At 37.0% G+C, this 10157-nt stretch overlaps 1 pseudogene; it reads right to left on the reverse strand.

The window, feature by feature from the left end:
• Nucleotides 1-290: 290 nt before the first annotated feature.
• LOC115029414 (G2/mitotic-specific cyclin-B1 pseudogene) lies at nucleotides 291-2790 on the reverse strand (annotated as a pseudogene).
• Between the last annotated feature and the right edge of the window lie 7367 nt (nucleotides 2791-10157).

Consider the following 10157-nt stretch of genomic DNA (forward strand, 5'->3'; position numbering starts at 1 on the left):
ACTCCTTTAAATTAATGTGAATTACTTATGAATATATTATGTGATCCTCTTGGGAAGATTACTTCAAGAGACCAAAGTTTAAGCTTTCCTTGTGTGTGATGATCTATGTTTCATAACCACTGTTCTATAAAAGCCATTTGTTTTCTAAGTTGTTGTATGCAACTGGATTTAGTAATTCAATGCCACCAAATGTAGGATGAAGCAAAAATATGTAAAATTTTCTCAGCTAATACAGTTAAGTTCTTTTCTTTTTCAGTATAATCATCTGAATTAGAGATAATTTATAAAGTTTAAGGAGCAAAATGTACCATGTTGTAGTCCAGCATAGTGAGCTCCATGAGGTATTTGGCCAAACTGCTCACCTTCAACCTTTCCAATTTTATATGCACTACAGAGGACACACAGAGGCAGAAAGCAACTCAAACAGAAGTTCAGAACTCTCAGAATCTTCATCCTCCATCTGTCTGATCTGGTGCTTAGTGTAAGTGTCACAAAAGTCACAAAAGAAATGTCACCTATTTCTGGAGGGTACATCTCATATATGCTTGTAATAAACATGGCAGTTACACCAACCAGCTGCAGCATCTTCCTAAGCACACAACTGTTCTGTATGAACCGATCAATAATGGAGACTGTCAGGTACATGGTCTCCTGCAGGAACCTAAAATTTCATCTGAATCTATATCAGCCAGTCAATTAGGATGGCTCTCATGTTTCCAGTGACTTCACAACCCAGTAAGTATTTTGCTCTGACTGCTCTTCCTCCAGTTGTCTAAGATAAGCATAGATATCTTTCACATTTTACTACACTGGTTTGAATAATCTCTGTCATCTGCATCTACATCACTCACTGGGAGAATTACATCAGAGAAAACCTGACACCGATATTCTTCTACAGGTACACATCCAGATTTTTCCACTGGGCTTGGTACATTTTGCTCCTTCTCAAAATGCAGCTGGGGCTTTTTGCTTAGCACTGAAAATTCTTGGCAACAGTGAATGGACACCAACTTTGCAGCAGTACTTATCCTACGGTAAAGAATCCCATCTTCCTGTTATGTAGCACCTGGCTAAGAATATACTTATGACGAACCATGGCCTTACAAAGCACATGACTATCAAAAACAGGTATGCAACATCTAAGCATGCTAAGATCAGCATCTGGCATAGTTGAATTGTACACTAACTAAAAATTTGTCTAAGGCCATGACAAAGTCATAACTCAAATGGACTACTACATCTGCAGATGCAGTTGATACCATGTGCTGCATGTACATAGGATGCCATGTTTACCTGTTCTTCAATAAAGATTGTGACTTTAAAGATTTGTTTTATAAAGTTTAAAGTTAAGTATAGGTGAAGATGACAGAAATGGTAAACTACAGTTATTTGCTGTATGAATACTTTTAGAAAGGTTTATCATGCTTCAAGTGCTCAAAAAAAAATTGAGGCTCCCATTAATGTTTTGCCTGCCTTTTATGCCTCCTTACTAATAAAAGAAAAAGCAAGCAAGCAAACAAAGAAACAAACACCACAAGGTTGCTAATAACATGTGAGTAGAATTTTTCTGCATTACACAGTCCCTGACTTTGTCCCAATAGCTTACTTTAATTCATTTCATTTGGCTATGTGCTACCTGTATGTGTTCTGTAAAGAAATCATGAGGGCTCTCATTTTAGACTTAAAAGGCTTGAAATGAACTATAACATATTGTTTTATATTGTAAACTAAAAGCAGGGTATATGTATATATATAATATATTTTGTGTATATTTTATATATGTTTATAGGTGAATATATACACTAAAATACATTCATCATGAACCTATTTGAAGCAAAGACAGGGGTATTATATGTCTTGTCCTATTAATTCTTCTTGAGATTTCTGATATCATGTTATAGTGATTATTAATATCTTGATTTTTATACTCTTTGCTTTTATTCTTCATAATTATTTTGGAATTTTGTGGGAACTAATGGGAGCAAAGGGAAGGAGGGAGAGGGAGGATAGCCTGCACCTGGCCAGAGATCCTCCTATACTCTTGGCAGGCAGATGCAGGAGGGCTGCCAGACACTTTCCACTTGGCCCCAGGTAGGCATCTAAGCCACAGACAGCATTCAATGGGGGGGGGTGATAAACAAGGGGAAACCCCTGAAACCAGGGTCCCCAGGGTGACACCATGTGCTCTGGGGTTATGGGAGTGAGGGCTGAGTGAGAGAGCTTCCCATGCAGGTGAGAGTAAGCACAACAGGCCTTGATGAATAGAGACAGTCTATGTTTTTAGAGCTTTATTGTAGAAAGACAGGGAGAAAGAGAAAAGGTAGAAAGAGAGACCAGCCATGGCCAAGAGGAGAGAAGGAGGAAAGGAGAGAGAGAAGAAAGGCTAGAGAGTAAGAGGGAGAGAGTTAGAGGAGAGAGAGAGAGTAAGAGAGTGAGTAAGAGAGTGAGAGGAGAGGAGAGAGAAAGTAAGAGAGTGAGAGGAGAGGAGAGCAAGAGGAGTAAAAGAGTGAGAGGAGAGAGTAAGAGAGTGAGGAGGGGCCAAGCAGCCCCTCTTCTGGTAGGATGTTATCTTTACTGTTGCTAGGTAACTGGGGACGAGTTTAGCCTGAAGGTCAGAAGCTTGGGACATTGTCTATGTGACTACTAGCCACGCTTCTCCTGAGGGGGCTGTGGGGGCTGTGGGGACTGTGGGGACTGTGGGGACTGTTGGGGCAGTAACTTCAACAGGAGCTTTGAGTCCAGGAGATACGAGGGGACACGTACCATCCCATGTAGGTGAATTATCACCATCGGATCCTGGGATTCAGCTATGAACTCAACTGGAAACCAGAAAGTATTTGCATAGCCCAATGCCCCACAGAATTGCTTTTCTTTTACTTTTTCATGCCTTGGGACAATTTGTTGGAGTTTTGAAGACAAACCTCATGGCAGACAGGTTCTGAATGTTGAGAGCTACATGGAGGGAGAAAGTAGAATGTAGAACATTCACACCAATTTAATTAAATAACCATGGAGGTCAGCCATGGCAGAGAAATAATCAAATTTGTCTGGGAGAGAATGTCAGATGTCTGTAGCTATGCCATATGGTTCCCTTTAGGCATATGGGGATAGTAAAACATAAAATAATTAAATATAACTATTTAAGTTATATTCATTTGTTACACTAGTTATATCACAATAGTTCAATATACTGTAGTGTGCAGTTGTTAGTATGTTTGAAAGAAATACTTTCTACTGTGGGTGGTCTTTACAGGTTGTATATCCCCTTTGTTGAGTATTTCAGCTAAAGTCATCACTGTTGAGTCCTGGGAGAGTCTGCTTCCCTGGAATACAGGATTTTCTAGTGGCTACCTCCAGCTCCCCATTCCTCACTGCTAGATGTTTCTATTCTATTTCCTGACCCTCTCCTGTTTTTCTATTACCTGCTCCTGCCCCCTTTCCCACCACCTCTCCCTCCCAGGTCCCTTCCTCTGTCTTCCTCCAGTGATTGTTTTGTTCACTATTCTAGGTAGGAGTAAAGCATCTACATCACTCACACATTTCAAAATTTTTAACCCAGAAATCATCTTGTTCAAAGGAAAGATAGGGACAAAATAATAGAAGAGAGACTGAAAGAAAGCTATCCAGAGACCACTCCACCTAGGGATCCATCCCACATCCTCACATTATTGCTGATGCCAAGAAGCACTTGCTGACAGGAGCTTGGTATGGCTGTTTCCTGAGAGGGTCTGCCAGCACCTGACCAAAACAGATGCAGATACTAATAGCCAACCATTGGACTGAGCCCTGGGACCCCAATGGAAGAGCTGAGGGAAAGACTGAAGGAGCTGAAGGGGATTGCAACCCCATAGGAAGAACAATTTCAGCTAACTGGAGCATACAGTGCTCCCAGGGATTAAAGCAATAACCAAAGAGTATACATGGAGGGAGCCATGGCTCTGGATACATAAGTAGCAGAGGATGGCCTTATTTGACAACATGAAGGGAGTCTCTTTGTCCTTTGGAGGCTTGATGCCCCAGTGTAGGGGGATGCTATAGCTGTGAGGCAGGAATGGGTGAGTGGATGAAAGAGCACCCTCATATAGGCAAAAAGGAGTGGGGAGAGGAGGGATAGGCAGCGGGGCTTGTGGAAGGGTAGCTGCGAAGAGGGATATCATTTGAGATGTAAATAAATACAATGATTAATAAAAAGTACTTTATTATTATTATTTAATATTTCACCACATTATTGTGGTGCTGTCTTTCTGAAAATCTATATAAGGTAGATTGACACAGGATCACTGTTAAAAGGGCAAAAAAATGTTTCAGAGAAATATATACATTGTGCAGTAAAATATTTGAATGCTTAAATAATCCTTATGAATAACAAGCACAGATTTGTTTGCTTAAAACACAAATAAGACTGACTTCTACATCACACCAAGACTTCTTTAATAATTTCACTGTCCTATTAAAAAATGAAATCTAGTTTGTTCTGGTATGTTCTCTAGCTTATTTTCTAAGTCGAAAGTTTCTTTAATCTTTTCGTTTAGAGAATGTGTTTTCTGAAGGAGTTTTTTTGTTGTTATTATAATATATTGTATCTGATTGTTTTCCTTTTTTCTTGTTGTTTTGATATCATAATATAATTACCGTATTTCTTACTTCATTTCTCTTTCTCTAAATCATCAAATACTATTCTTGCTCTCTGACAAATTTATGTAATATTTCTCTAGCTGCATATGTATCGAAAGATGGCCTAGTCGGCCATCAATGGAAAGAGAGGCCCATTGGACTTGCAAACTTTATATGCCCCAATATAGGGGAATGCCAGGGCCAAAAGAATGGGAATGGGTGGGTAGGGAAGTGGGGGGCGCTAAGGGGGACTTTTGGGATAGCATTGGAAATGTAATTGAGGAAAATATGTAATAAAAATATTAAAAATCAAAAAAAAAATTTTCATTAGTTGTTAATACACACACACACACACACATAACCTTTCCAATCTGTACAATGTTACTTATATTAATTTTTTGAGGTTTGACTATTTGTTATTGGATAGAGAAGTGGTGAGCTTGTTCTTAGTGAAGACCATTTCTTACACTTTGAGTGTTTCTTGGTAATCTCTACTTTGTGTATGTTTGAGACCCCATGGGCTTTTTTTCAGTTGACACACAGTAGCAAAGTTTGATTATTCATTGTAAATATATTTGAAATGATAAAGACTTATCAAAGTGTGGAATTAAACATATCTGACAAGTGCATAGGATATCTGGTTCTCTAAGGAAGGATCTGTAGATAATTGTTTACTCCTGATTAAGAATGAAGCTTCTTCCAAAACAACTTTGCTCATTTTACTCCACTGCAAACAATTGCTGGATCACTGTGTCTTTTTCAAAGAACACTGACAGTATTTGGTCTAATTCTTAATTAATTTTGTAGTTATAAAGTATCATTTTCTATAAAAGTCCATATTTGAATAAATGCTATAAAAACAAATATATTATCTCATTACTTCCCATAAAAACAATTTGGTTATCACTCTTTGATATGTGTAAATTGTATGCATTCCACTGTAATATTTTTCTGTTTTATGACTACTGTAAAATAAATATCAAGGTCTTTTAAATAAAAACACCCAAGGATAATGTTGTGGATTGCATATGAACTATCTTGTTAAATCCTTGGTTCCTAGCTGATGTTCCAATCACTGAGAAATAGACTATGATAGTAAATCATGAAGAATATGCAGATAACAGAAAAAGAAACTCCTCATCCTAGAATATGATTGAAGTTTCTTGCTTGCAAATAATTTAGACTCCAAATTTAATTTTAATAATGTAAATTCTTTCTTAATAATTATAAACACACAAGGTTTTAGGATTCTCACCAAGTACCTTGGTGAATAGTAAAGACAAATACTCAACAAGTTGAGCAGCATGAGTTGGCCCTGATTTCACTTTATATGTTTGTAATTCCACTTAAAATACCCCTAGAGCCACCACATTTGACTAACTTATTGACTGGAGGAGTACAAGTGAAAAGATTTTAAGAAACAGACCATTTATTAACCATTCGAGATGTAACTTGAGAACAACCAAAATGGTAGATAATTCCAATACCAACACAACTGATGGAATAAATCATTTAAATATGAGTTTTTTAGAGTATTTCTTTCTCTTAACATTCACACTTAAACCTATGTTAAATTCATTGCCTAAGTGCTCAGAAAGATCCTAAGGAAAGGAAAGTGAAAGGATGTATGAACCAGAGATGCTGGATAATCCCTAAAAAACAATGTCTTCTAAATTAACACAATTAAATCTAACATGAACTCATAAAAACGGAGGCAGTGTAAACAGTGTTTGCACCAAGTCATTTGTGCATATATCTAACTATATCTATATCTATGTCTACAACTACATCTATATCTATCCCTATCTATATTTAAATATATCTATCTATATCTATATACATGAAATTCTATATAGTATGTCATATACATACTATAGCTTCCAATTTTTGTGTGGGATCAAGTGGTCTCTGATTTTTGTGCCTTCTCTTGGGATTTTGTTTTTTTTTTTCTTGTCAAATATTAAAGTATGTGCTTTGTTTTAACTTATATTTTATTGTACTTATAGTTATTATCATGTCTTTGAGACATGTTTGTCTTCTTATGAGAGGGAAAGGGACTGAAACTTCATGGGAAGGGAGGAGACAAGTAGAGGTAGGCAAAACTATAATCAGTATATATTATGTGAGAAGAATATTTTAATAAAAGGAAAATATTACTAATTCGATTAAATTTCAACTCTGCTGTATTTTATCAGGTAGTCTAAAAATCCTTTTCAACTTCATTGCCATCAATCATGACTGGGCCTCCATGACAGGTCCTGAAAGTGTCAGCATAACTCCTCAGGTTGCTATGGTTGACAAAAAGCTATGCCTCTCTTCTTTCATGACTCGTAAGAAGAGAATGCTGGATAGTTTCATGTCAACTTGGCACATGCCACAGTCTTCTGAGAGGAGGGATCATCCATTAAGAATATTCTTTCAGAAGATAAGTGTGTAGGCAAGCCTAGAAGGCATTTTGGTAATTAGTAACTGATGTTGTGGGGAGCTCTTTGTGGGTGGTATGACCCCTGAGCTGGTGGTCATGGGTTCTATAAAAAAGCAGACTGAGCAAGCCATGATGATCAACTCAGTAAGCAGTACCCTCCATGGCCTCTATGTCAGTTCCTGTCCCCAGGTTCCCTTTCTTCCCCAATTTGCTTTGGACATGGTGTTTCATCACAGCATTAGAAATCACAAGAGAAAGAAATCAGTAATGCTCTTTCTTTACTAAGGAATTTATCAGCCAAAAATTTCAGAATTTGATATGTCATTGGCACTTCTCAAGGTTCTCTGAAATTGGAAAATGTCACTGATGAAATGTTCTTAAATACCATCTTTCTCCTGGACAAATCCTCTGTTACTTTATATTTCCTGGCTACAATGATGTTCTGTCTCACAAGTTACCAAAATTCAGTGGATCCATGGACTATAATTTCTGAAACTGAGTCAAAATAAATTATTTACCTTTTAATTTATTTCATAGCAACAAGAAGCTGAAGAACATATTGACTAACAGCATGGGGCGACTAGCATGTTCTTCAACATGTCTAAGGCCACATTATATACTTTGGATTTCCAAGTATGCCTATTATAGGTAACCTGAGTGATTCCTATTGATAATTGAGGGTGTTTTTGTTCTTCTGTTTGTTGTTCTCATGGGGTGATTTGCTTCTCATTTCTCATCAAGTTTCATTTTGTTTCCTCTTTTTTAGTTTTGCTATGTTAGTGTCTGTCTGGCTTTGTGTTTGCTTCACACTGTGATATTGAGCACTGCCTGCATATGGCTCAAGGAAGGCAGAATGAAGTCCAAGATAAGGGATCACAGCCCTTGTTTCCCCGAATGAGAGACAATAGGGTCTGGGCTGGATGATGCGTTTCTGGACCTAAATGTACCCAGATACCATTGGGACCACATCAGTTGAGAATGGTAGTCTATGCGTTCTTTATTTCCCTACTGTACAGGCAGAAAAGGAAGAGCTGATCCAGAGCCAGAGAAGAATCCAGTTTGGTCTCAAATGAATGCCAAGAGTACTGGAGGGGCTGAAAGAGAGAAGGCCTTCTTCTGGTAATAAACCCCTATTCCCAGTGATATTTGATGAAGGAGAGGATCCTTGCTTGTCCAAATTGCTTTATTTATGGAGGACCTGAAAGGGAACCTTACTTAGGGTCAACCAGGGATAAAATACCTTCTTCAGGAAGGGGTGCCCAAGAAGGACAGCTCATTGGCCAAACACTTGGAGCTTATCCAGATACCTCATGAGCATGGAGAAGTCTAGGTTTTAATGCTACATTTGACTGGTTGTCATGGTCCTCTCAGTGGTGTGTCAGGTTTATGTGTTCAAGGACAGGTAGATCCTGCCTGGGGCCTGGTTCGAACATCTGCCATTTTCAATTATGAGATTGGGTGGGTTTTTTTTTTTTTTAAATCTTCTTCAATCTTACATGTTCTATCTGGTGGCATGGTTCACCTGCCCCACAAGTGTCAGTGACCTGTTTTGTGACTTGATATACTCTAAAATTCCATTTATACAAGTGGATAAGTATTCTCTGTCAGTTGAGACAAAAAAGAGACTTTGCTTTTGTTACAGTTATTGCTTCTACAATTTTACTATTTGTAAGCTGAAAAATAGTAAGAAAATATGCTGAAACTTTAATAAAAATAAGCCTTTAGAACAGGAATACCTTATAACATCTTTTATTCCCTCCTTTCCTTTGACTATTACCTGAAAAATTGCTGTATTTGTAACCAGAAATTAAGTATTCTAAGAAAAAATATTAAACAATTAATGATATTTTAAATATTACACTCTGGGTTCTGATTATTTGTTGATATAGCCTAGAAAATTTATCTCATTACAAGTAACTGTCTTTAAAATGCTGTTTATATTATTAGTACTCCATTTTGTTTTGCCATGAGGAAATGAGTCATCCTTTATCTTCCATTTTTAAGCAATGTTGATGCTTTTGCAAGCTAAAATGTAGTATTTAAATTACCATATGGTTCATGAGTTATGCAAATTTTAAATAGTAATGTTTTACTGTGTCTGGTTAATTTTCAATATATATATCGCAAACAGTTGTATTAGAATATACTACCTGTAAATTGCATTTACTCTGCAACACATTTGGTCATTGAGGTTAAAGTACAAATAGTGACCACACAATTTGTATAACAGGTACGACAAGCTCAGTGTTAAGAACCAAGTGCATTGCTTTGGAAGTATAATATTTGTACTGAACTTGACAATCTCATAGGAAACATATTCCATGAATTATTGATTCCTACTATAACAGGTAGACGAAAGAGGATTTTCTTGCAAGCCAGGAAATTCAGCAAGACAGGCAAAAAGCAAAACTTGGCCTTGGTTTTGACAGATAGAAGAACAAATACCAACTCCCAGTGAAAATATCATCCTAAATATTTTATAAAATCTCAAGACAAATAATCACATTCTAGATTTGAAACAACTTCAAATGACATGCACCTTCATTTCCTTACAATAATGAGATTTAACATATTAATTAACACTTGGTGCTTTAAATAAATGACAATAAAATTATAAGACCAGAAATATTACTTAAAGTTCTCAAAAGTAACAGAACTGATAGAATCACACACACACACACACACACATATGTATATATAATGGTAATTTTAGATTTACTGACATGCTATGCTGCAAGTAGTCCAACATTGACTGGCTCACATTCCAGAACCTCAGATCTAGTAATTACTCAGTTCAGAAGATTATACATTTCAGCAGTATCAATTTGACACTAAAGACCTAGATAGAGTGTTTACAGAGAGTTGCTGGTCTCAAAGTTATGTTAGCCCTCTGAGCTGGCTTTTATGCCAAGGAAAGAATCCTGAAGGCAGAAGACAGATGGATTTGCCAATGATAGTGAAAGGAAGCAGACAGATTCAGTATGCCATTTCCTTTTATTTAGGTAAATACTAGACAGTGTCACCCACATTTAGAGCAGCTCTACCTATTCCAATCAATCTGATTAAGAGTCCCTCATAGGAGTTCCAAATATCTGTGTTTTAGTTGATTCCAGATGCA

This window comes from Mus caroli, unplaced genomic scaffold, assembly GCF_978045245.1.
Source record: "Mus caroli unplaced genomic scaffold, Mus_caroli_1 scaffold_16, whole genome shotgun sequence".
Taxonomy (NCBI): domain Eukaryota; kingdom Metazoa; phylum Chordata; class Mammalia; order Rodentia; family Muridae; genus Mus; species Mus caroli.